Source organism: Lolium rigidum, chromosome 5 (genome assembly GCF_022539505.1).
Source record: "Lolium rigidum isolate FL_2022 chromosome 5, APGP_CSIRO_Lrig_0.1, whole genome shotgun sequence".
In the NCBI taxonomy this organism is placed as follows: Eukaryota; Viridiplantae; Streptophyta; class Magnoliopsida; order Poales; family Poaceae; genus Lolium; species Lolium rigidum.
Genome location: NC_061512.1, coordinates 171,787,590 through 171,797,822, shown reverse-complemented (window position 1 = coordinate 171,797,822; position 10,233 = coordinate 171,787,590).

Here is a 10,233-nt window from a genome sequence, read left to right as displayed (position 1 = left end):
TCGAAGCTTCCGAGTCCGGCATTGCCGATCTAGCACAACTACGTCGAAGCGCGGGAAACGGTGACGGAATACATCCAGCGCTTCAGGAATCTTAGGAACCGATGTTATTCGGTTCGTATAACCGAAAAGGAAGCAGTCGAGTTGGCAGTAGCAGTGCCTTGCAACACAGCTCAAGGACATGGCCTCCCAAGCAGATTATCCTCGCCGGCGCACATGGTTCGAAACTATCGGCATATGAACAGCGCCACCCCGACTCGTACCAAGATAAGTTCAAGCGTGCAGTAGTTATGGTCGATACAGAGGAAGATGAAGTGCCTGCGGGAGACCAAGAAATAGCAGTGGCTGAGTGGACTCGGGGAGGAACCCCCGTGGCCTGCAAATGGGTAAAGCCACCAGGGCCGCCCAGGGGATTTGATTTTGATGTGACCAAGACTGAACAAATCTTCGACCTCCTGCTCAAGGAGAAACAGTTGACGATTCCTGAAGGTCTCAAGTTCCCCACGGCGAAAGAGCTAAACGGAAAGCCGTAACGCAAATTCCACAACTCGCTTTCCCATGCCACCAACGACCGCCGGGTGTGGCGTCGGCACATCCAAGCGGCGATAGAGAAGGGGCGGCTAATTTTCAACCAGTACGCCATGAAGGTCGACACCCAACCCTTCCCCGCCGTTAACATGGTAGAAATTACCTACCTCGAAGGTTGCCGGCCGGGTCCCTCGTTCAGCATCAACATGGTAGGACCCGGAACCCACTCTGGCAAAGATGGAGATGAGGGCAGCTGCTCTCATAGCAAGGATACAGAGGAGGCCGCTCCACGCGATCGGCTCCGTCATGATGGCAAGCGCTATGTCACGGAGGGAGAGGTGAAGAATATAAGATATCGGCGACCCTCTCTCGATCACCTCCTCAACAAATATGTGAGTCGGTATGACCAACGCCAACGGTCCAATTATGATGATAGAGGAGATCGTCCGGCTAGAGAAGCCGGAAGATATCGTCGGCAGGATCGCGATGAGGAGGAGCACGAGCGCCGTGCCACGGAAGCATCAAGGGAGCAAGATGACAACGCCAGACACTGGGACTGCCCTTTCTTCAGACACTGCTGGGATTCAGGAATGAGCCGATTGCCCACAATCGGCAATTGCCCAGAATGCAATCAGAAAAAGAAAGAGGCAGCCAATGTGTCTGTGTTCGAGCGCCTAGGGCCTCTCCCGCCACAAAGCAAGCGCGCTGAGTCACCTCGTTGGGCAGATCTTGAGGATTCAGAAGACGAGGGAGGAGTAGAAGAAGACAGGTATCACCGGCCAAGGTGGTGCCCAGACGGACTCAGCCGTTCCCAAAAGCGCAGGGTTCAGCGATTGCGCGGCCTGGGAGGAAGCCGAAAGGTTGTACCCGCATACGCTAAGGAAGGCACGGCCCGATCGGCTGCAAAGGTTCAGCGAACCCCGGATGAAGAGGGTCGTCCACGGAAGATGGAGTGGCGCCCCAAACGAGGAAAGCCGATGATGAGACATCGGCTGGCACAAACATGGTACTCGTCTTGCCGACGAGCTTAGCGCTCCACGACTCTACGGAGCACTCAAGGTGGACGACGGCAAGCGCATCAAGTCGGAGGTCGGGTTGGTTTTATCCAGCTCGACCAAGTAGCAAGATCAAACCAATGAGCAAATCAGGAGAGGCTGATCCTTGTGATCGGCCCCAAAAAATTTATGAAGGGAACTTACAAAACCTTCAACGAGCAAGCAACGTGGAGGCCGATTCCGACAATCGGCCAAAATTATCCTCACCCACCATTCTGCCTAGGTTCAACATGTTATCCAATAGAGCCGATACCATCAATTCTCTTGATAGAATCGGCTCGGGGGCACCCAGGTAGATAAAATACGAGGATATGCAACGGAAGCATCTCATCTTCTGGTGATGGGTATTGGAATATGGGGGCCGATGCACAGGTCGGCCGTAAAAAACAAAAAGGGGTGAAAATTCGAAATTTTTCGAGCACAGCCGATGCAGCAGGCATCGACTTAAGGACCTGAAAGCCGATGCATGGCCATCGACTCAAGAGGAGTAACTGGTACGATCAGAGGGTCAATGGAGCACAAAAGGGAAATTTTTTATGAAGGAACTCCTCGCAGTTTGGAAGTTCAGATCCTCTCTTCAAGAACAATGGCAGGAGCAGCATGGGCGTGCGGATCAGGTCAAGGATGGATTGCATCAGGTCCACCAAAGGAAAGGAGCCTATCTCGGCCGGCGAGAACCGAAGAAACTCGGAGGGCAGCTCACCTTGAGGGCTCTCTGCTTTGGGAGGCCGATTTATGTTTAAATCGGCTAGCTCGGCATAAGGAGCTCCCTCAGACATGATCGAGCCCAGGTCCATACAGCTCTGTTTTGCCTCGGCTAAGACTCGGGGGCAACAAGCCCGGAAGATGCCCCGTTTTTAAGAGCCGATTAGGGTCACCTCGGCTGCGGCTACATCATGGTCGTCTCGGGGAGGAACTGGGAAGGAAAAGCCGTCGTCTAGTACGGGGCTTGGACTGTGGCTGTTGCTGCAAGAAAAGGGAAGAAGTCCGACGCGTTGCTATCGGTCTTAGCATGACAAACGGAAGGAATGAAATTGGAGCGATTAAAGGATGAATGGAAAGAACAATTTCATTAATTCCAAGGAGCGGCTTTACAAGAAAGAGCCGATGGCTCTCAAAAGAGGGATCTCGGTGCCTAGTGCACTGCTACTACTAGTCCTATACTACTAGTCGTCGCTGTCCTCGTCATCGCCGCCGTCGACGTCGTCGGCGCTGCTCCCAGGGAGCCCCTCGTCGCTGCTGCCCCAGCCCTTGGCCGGAGCCTCTTCCTCCTCGTCATCATCATCATCCTCGCTGTCCGCCCAGGAGCGGAAGCGCTTGGTCGGCGGATACCCGATGGAGGAGGAGGAGTCATCCTCCTCCTCTTCCTCTTCGTCATCATCTTCGTCCTCGCTGTCCGCCCACATGCGGGGCGCTTCTTCGGCGGGAGCCGGGCGGAGGGGAGGCCTTGGCCTTCGCTCGCTTCTCCTTCTTTCTCCTCCTTGTCGGAGGAGAAGGGATTCACTGCGGGGTGGAGGCTGTCCTCGTTCTTCTTCTTCGGCGGAGATTGGGGGAAGAGTTTTGAGAAGGAAGAGGAAGAGGAAGACATTGCTACAGGAGGAGAGGGTTTTTTGGTGCCGATAGCTGGGATGGAATAGAGGATAGAGAGAGCTAACCAGTCGGCACGGTTAAATAATGAGAAATCTGGTGAAGGTTTAATGCCATTACAGCTTCCAAGGGATCGATGCTAAAGCTGTCAGAATTTTTAGAGAAGCTGAGAAGACAGGGCATAATGATGACGGATGCCGTAACGGCTCGCTTCCTGCCACGACATGACCCTTCGAAGGGAAAGCATAATGATTTTGGAAATGTTATTTCCAAAACCAGGGGGGCATGTGTTATCACCAGATTTTAGACAAATCTAGAGGTGGGCCGGGCTTGGAAGATTACATGTGGAAGATCACGAAGGGTTTCGGGCTGAATTGCCCGTGTATCTTTATTTAGTAGTTTATTATTTTAGATAAGGGTTAGAGTTTGTATCGTGCACGATGGGATATTCCCACGTTAGAAAGTCCCCTGGACTATAAATATGTACCTAGGGTTTATGGAATAAACAACAACTCACGTTCAACCCCAAAACAAACCAATCTCGGCGCATCGCCAACTCCTTCGTCTCGAGGGTTTCTATCGGTAAGCGACATGCTGCCTAGATCGCATCTTGCGATCTAGGCAGCACAAGCCCCACGTTGTTCATGCGTTGCTCGTATCGAAGCGCTTTTGATGGCGAGCAACGTAGTTATCATTAGATGTGTTAGGGTTAGCATTGTTCTTCGTTTAAGCATGCTTACGTAGTGCAACCCTTGCATATCTAGCCGCCCTCACGCCTATCTCAGGTGTGGGGGCGCACCCCGCTTGATCATTATTTAGTAGATCTGATCCGTTACGATTGCTCCTTGTTCTACAAGGATTAGTTTAATATCTGCAATAGTTAGGCCTTACAAAGGGGGGGAGGATCCAGTGGCACGTAGGGTGGCGTTCGCAGGTCCTAAACGGGATGTTCCGAGGATCAACTTCATGTTGGTTTTTTGGCCTTGTTTAGGATCGGCTTACGAGCACCGTGCGTGGCCGCGAGGCCCAACCTCGGAGTAGGATGATCCGATTATGCGGTGAAAACCCTAAATCGTCGTAGATCTCATTAGCTCTATCTTGATCAAGCAGGACCACCAAGTATTCGTGCACCCCGTACGAATCATGGGTGGATCGGCTCTTTGAGCCGATTCACGGGATAACCCGAGAGCCGATCGAGGCTCTTATTTAATGTTTACATGTATGCCCCGCAGAAACTAAGCGAGGCATCCCCATCACCTTCCCCGACCGGGTATAGGTCAGGTGGCACGCCCTTGCACTTCGCAACGCCGCGTGTGACCAGAAGAGCATTGCGGGCCGTCGCTCGGAGGGGTCTCAGCCAGCCGCAGCTCTAGGCTCTTCCCGGCTCTACGGTGTTGACAAGGCCGCTGCCCGCCGGTGGGTTTTGGCAGTCAACACCTACACAATTAGTGGTGTTCATCATCCAACAAGAGGGTGTAGAGTAGTCCTATTATGTGATCATTGTTGAGAGTGTCCACTAGTGAAAGCAGGATCCCTAGGCCTTGCTTCCAAGCATCGAATCTCCGTTTGTTTACTCGTTTTGTTACATGTTTACTCGCTGCCATATTTCATTCAGATTACTATTACCACTCATATCCATCCATATTACTTGTATTTCACTATCTCTTCACCAAACTAGTGCACCTATACATCTGACAAGTGTATTAGGTGTGTTGGGGACACAAGAGACTTCTTGCTTTGTGGTTGCAGGGTTGCTTGAGAGGGATATCTTTGACCTCTTCCTCCCCGAGATCGATAAACCTTGGGTGATCCACTTAAGGGAAACTTGTTGTCTGTTCTACAAACCTCTGCTCTTGGAGGCCCAACACTGTCTACAAGAATAGAAGCACCCGTAGACATCAAGCACTTTTCTGGCGCCGTTGCCGGGGAGGAAAGGTAAAAGGCTCTCATACCCCGGTCCCAGGTAAAGCACTTTTCTGTCGCCGTTGCCGGGGAGGTAAGGTAAAAGGTATTCACATCCTCCGACTACTAAGCTATTTCCTAGCACTGTTGCCGGTGTGTGAGTGCTCGAAGCTATTTCCTTTAGATCCTGCAATTGCATCTTTTTGTTTCTTGTTTTTATTTTCACTAGTTAGGCATAATGGAAAACAACAAAAAAATTGGTGAGCTTTTTAATCTTTTTCCTGATTTAGAATTGTTTGGTGCTTACATTAAAAAACCAATGGAACCTTATTCGCATGCTAGTAGCGATGTTATTAGTATGAATGCAATTACTGCTAATGCTATGGAGAAGTCTAAGCTTGGGGAAGCTAGTTTTTGTGATTTTTTTAGCTTCCCATCTTTAGGTGAGAAAATTTGCTCTGATAACACTTTATCTCCCATATGCGATAACTCTAATGATGCTTGTGATATTTTAAATCCACCTACTGCAAGTACTGCTTTCAAGATACCCATGAAAATTATTGAACATGTTATGGATAACCGCTATGAAGGGGATGGAACTGTCCATCCTGGAGATCATTTACTGTTTTTGCATGAATTATGCGGGTTATTCAAGTGTGCAGGTATCTCTATGGATGAAGTGAAGAAGAAATTATTCTCTATGTCGTTGTCTGGTGAAGCGGCGCATTGGTATAAACTGCTGAAGGATGAGCATCCTCTTGATTGGAAGGATATTGTGCCTCTATTTTATTCTAAATTCTATCCTCCAAGTGAAATTCACAAAGACCGAAACCGAATATATAATTTCTGGCCTCATGATGGAGAGAGTATTGCCCAAGCATGGGAGAGATTGAAGTCTTTAATGCTCAAATGCCCCAATCATGAGCTTCCTGGTAATGTTATTATTGATAATTTCTATGCAAGACTTTCTTTTCAAGACAAGACCTTGCTCGGATACTTCTTGTTCTGGATCATTCACGCGCAATAAAGAAGAGTTTAAATGGGACCTTCTTAATCGGATTCGGGAGAACGCCGAAGATTGGGAGAACGACAAAGGTAAAGAGTCGGGTATAAATTATGATTATGAATGCATTGAAACTTTTATGGATACCGATAAATTTCGAAATATGAGTGCTACTTATGGTCTTGACTCTCAAGTTGCTGCAAATCTTTATAAAGCCTTTGCTTCTCATTTTGAATTGCCTAAAAAGAATTTTGATAAGTATCATGAACCTTTTAAAGAGGCTTGCATGAAGAATGAAATTGTTGTTAATTATTGTAATGAGCATGCTCAAACTCCTAAGAATGTTATTTCCTATAAGCATGTTAATTTTTGTGGAATACATAGACCTTGTGGAATTAATCAAATCAAAGATGAATATTGTATCCATCATGCTAATGAAAAAACTAGAAAGTGGTTTAGGGTTCTAGATGATCTTGGTAAAAAAGTTTGTGCCCTCTATCCTTTTATTTGTGAAGTTTGCCATGAAGTGGGTCATTTTTAATTTTCAATGCTCCTCCAATGATAATTTGAACCCAATGAGTGCTACAAATTTGTATTGTGACGATGAAATTACTCCTAATCAGCATGATGAACTTACTTTATTTTTGGGGTGTGAAGAACTGTCGAGAAAAATCTCTTTGTTACATATGAGAAATCTTGATATTGATGATGTCCTGCATGGGTGTTTTTCTTATTGCATTGATAATAGCCATACAAATACTTACATACAAAATATTTTAGAAGATGACACCTTGCCAAAATATGATAGGACCGTTGTGTGTTTTCAACTAATTAATGAAAAGGAGGGATCCTCCCAAGTTTCTTCTATTGTTTCTGAAAGTAAATCAGGTTATGCGGACAAGCCACCCTTCAAGCCTCTTCCTCCTAAGGAAGGGAACGAGGAGAAGGAAGAGAAGAAGAAGAAGAAGGGAACGAAGAAGAAGAAGAAGAAGAAGGAGAATAAAGAGAAAAAGGTAACGGCATATCCCCGCGTGAATGAGATAACGCTAGGTAACCGTAAGTATGTTGCTCCTAATGATTATTATGATAATGAATCTGAATACGATGATCTTCCTATGCCCTTTACATACATTAGTGATCATGATTTGAATGAGCACACTACTTTTGATATTACAAATCTCTGGGAAACTAATTCTGAAAATGATGATGATAATAATTGCCATAGTGTCAGTGCTATCCATGCTTCCTCCCATGATGATATAGAAAGCTCTAAGCTTGGGGAAGAGGTGTTTGAAAATCCTTTTGCTACTGATCATTATGTGTTTGATACATCTCCTTCTAATAACAATGATGGTATGGTCATAGATAAACCGTCTGTGAAAGATAACTATTCTATTTCTTATGATGACACTGTGCCTCCGATCTTTGATGATTATTATAAAGAATGCTATGATATAGGTTATAACTATCCTTATGAAACTTGTCATAGTCATGATTGGATTACCAAAAACAATTCTTTTAATATGCAACTTGTTTACCATGTTCAAATTCTTGATAATAATCTTGCTCCAATTACTATTAATGAGAATAACTCTTCTTATGCCAAATTTAATGATACTTTTATGCATATGAACCATGATAAGAATGTCTTAAGTGATGGGTATATTGTGGATTTCATCAATGATGCTACTGAAAGTTATTATGAGAGAGGGAAATATGGTTGTATGCATCTTAATAATATTAAGTTTCCCCTCTTTATGTTGAGAATCTTGAAGTTACTCGTGTTTTATCCGCTTATGCTTGTCACTTTGTTCTACATGAATTCATTTGTGTACAAGATTCCTCTGTATAGGAAGCATGTTAGACTTAAATGTGTTTTGAATTTGCCTCTTGATGCTCTCTTTTGCTTCAAATACTATTTCTTGCAAGTGCATCATTAAAACTGCTGAGCCCATCTTAACGGCTATAAAGAAAGAACTTCTTGGGAGATAACCCATGTGTTATTTTGCTACAGTACTTTGTTTTATATTTGTGTCTTGGAAGTTGTTTACTACTGTAGCAACCTCTCCTTATCTTAGTTTTGTGTTTTGTTGTGCCAAGTAAAGTCGTTGATAGAAAGGTTGATACTAGATTTGGATTACTGCGCAGAAACAGATTTCTTTGCTGTCACGAATCTGGGTAAAATTCTCTGTAGGTAACTCAGAAAATTATGCCAATTTACGTGAGTGATCCTCAGATATGTACGCAACTTTCATTCAATTTGAGCATTTTCATTTGAGCAAGTCTGGTGCCCTTTTAAAATTCGTCTTTACGGACTGTTCTGTTTTGACAGATTCTGCCTTTTATTTCGCATTGCTTCTTTTGCTATGTGGGATGGATTTCTTTGTTCCATTGACTTCCAGTAGCTTTGGGCAATATCCATAAGTGTTAAGAATGATTGTGTCACCTCTGAACATGTGAGTTTTTGATTATGCACTAACCCTTTAATGAGTTTGTTTCGAGTTTGGTGTGAAGGAAGTTTTCAAGGGTCAAGAGGGGAGGATGATATACTATGATCAAGGAGAGTGAAAGCTCTAAGCTTGGGGATGCCCCGGTGGTTCATCCCTGCATATTTCAAGAAGACTCAAGCATCTAAGCTTGGGGATGCCCAAGGCATCCCCTTCTTCATCGACAAATTATCAGGTTCCTTCTCTTGAAACTATATTTTTATTCGGTCACATCTTATGTACTTTACTTGGAGCGTCTCGTATGTTTCTTGTTTTTGTTTTTGTTTGAATAAATGCTTGTGTGGGAGAGAGACACGCTCCGCTGGTTCGTATGAACACATGTGTTCTTAGCTTTTAATTTTCATGGCGAAGGATGAAACTGCTTCGTTAATTGTTATATGGTTGGAAACGGAAAATGCTATATGTAGTAACTGGTATGATGTCTTGAATAACTTGATACTTGGCAATTGTTGTGATCATGTTTAAGCTCTTGCATCATATACTTTGCACCTATTAGTGAAGAAATACATAGAGCTTGTTAAAATTTGGTTTGCATGAGTGGTTTCTCTAGAGTCTAGATATTTTCTAGTGAGGTGTTTGAACAACAGGGAAGACAATGTATAGTCTTATAATGCTTGTAATATGTATTTTATGTAAGTTTTGATGTACTAGTTTATGCTTGTGTTTGCTTCAAACAACCTTGCTAGCCTAAGCCTTGTATCGAGAGGGAGTACTTCTCATGCATCCAAAATCCTTGAGCCAACCACTATGCCATTTGTGTCCACCATACCTACCTACTACATGGTATTTCTCCGCCATTCCAAAGTAAATTGCTTGAAGTGCTACCTTTAAATTTCTATCCTCTACCTTTACAATATATAGCTCATGGGACAAATAGCTTAAAAACTATTGTGGTATTGAATATGTACTTATGCATTTTATTTCTTATAAGTTGCTTGTTGTGCGATAACCATGTTCCTGGGGACGCCATCAACTACTCTTTGTTGAAAATTGTGTGAGTTTCTATGCATGTTCGTCTTGTCTGAAGTAAGGGCGATCTACCACTTTATGGTTAGAGCGTGCATATTGTTAGAGAAGAGCATTGGGCCGCTAACTAAAGCCATGATCTATGGTGGAAGTTTCAGTTTTGGACATATATCCTCAATCTCATATGAGAAAATTAATTGTTGCTACACGCTTATGCATAAAAGAGGAGTCCATTATCCGTTGTCTATGTTGTCCCGGTATGGATGTCTAAGTTGAGAATAATCAATAGCGAGAAATCCAATGCGAGCTTTCTCCTTAGACCTTTGTACAGGCGGCATAGAGGTACCCCTTTGTGACACTTGGTTAAAACATGTGCATTGCGATAATCCCGGTAGTCCAAGCTAATTAGGACAAGGTGCGGGCACTATTAGTATACTATGCATGAGGCTTGCAACTTGTAGGATATAATTTACATGATACATATGCTTTATTACTACCGTTGACAAAATTGTTTCTTGCTTTCAAAACCAAAGCTCTAGCACAAATATAGCAATCAATGCTTCCCTCTGCGAAGGGCCATTCTTTTACTTTTATGTTGAGTCAGTTTACCCATTTCTCTCTATCTTAGAAGCAAACACTTGTGATTAACTGTGCATTGATTCTTACATACTTGCATATTATACTTGTT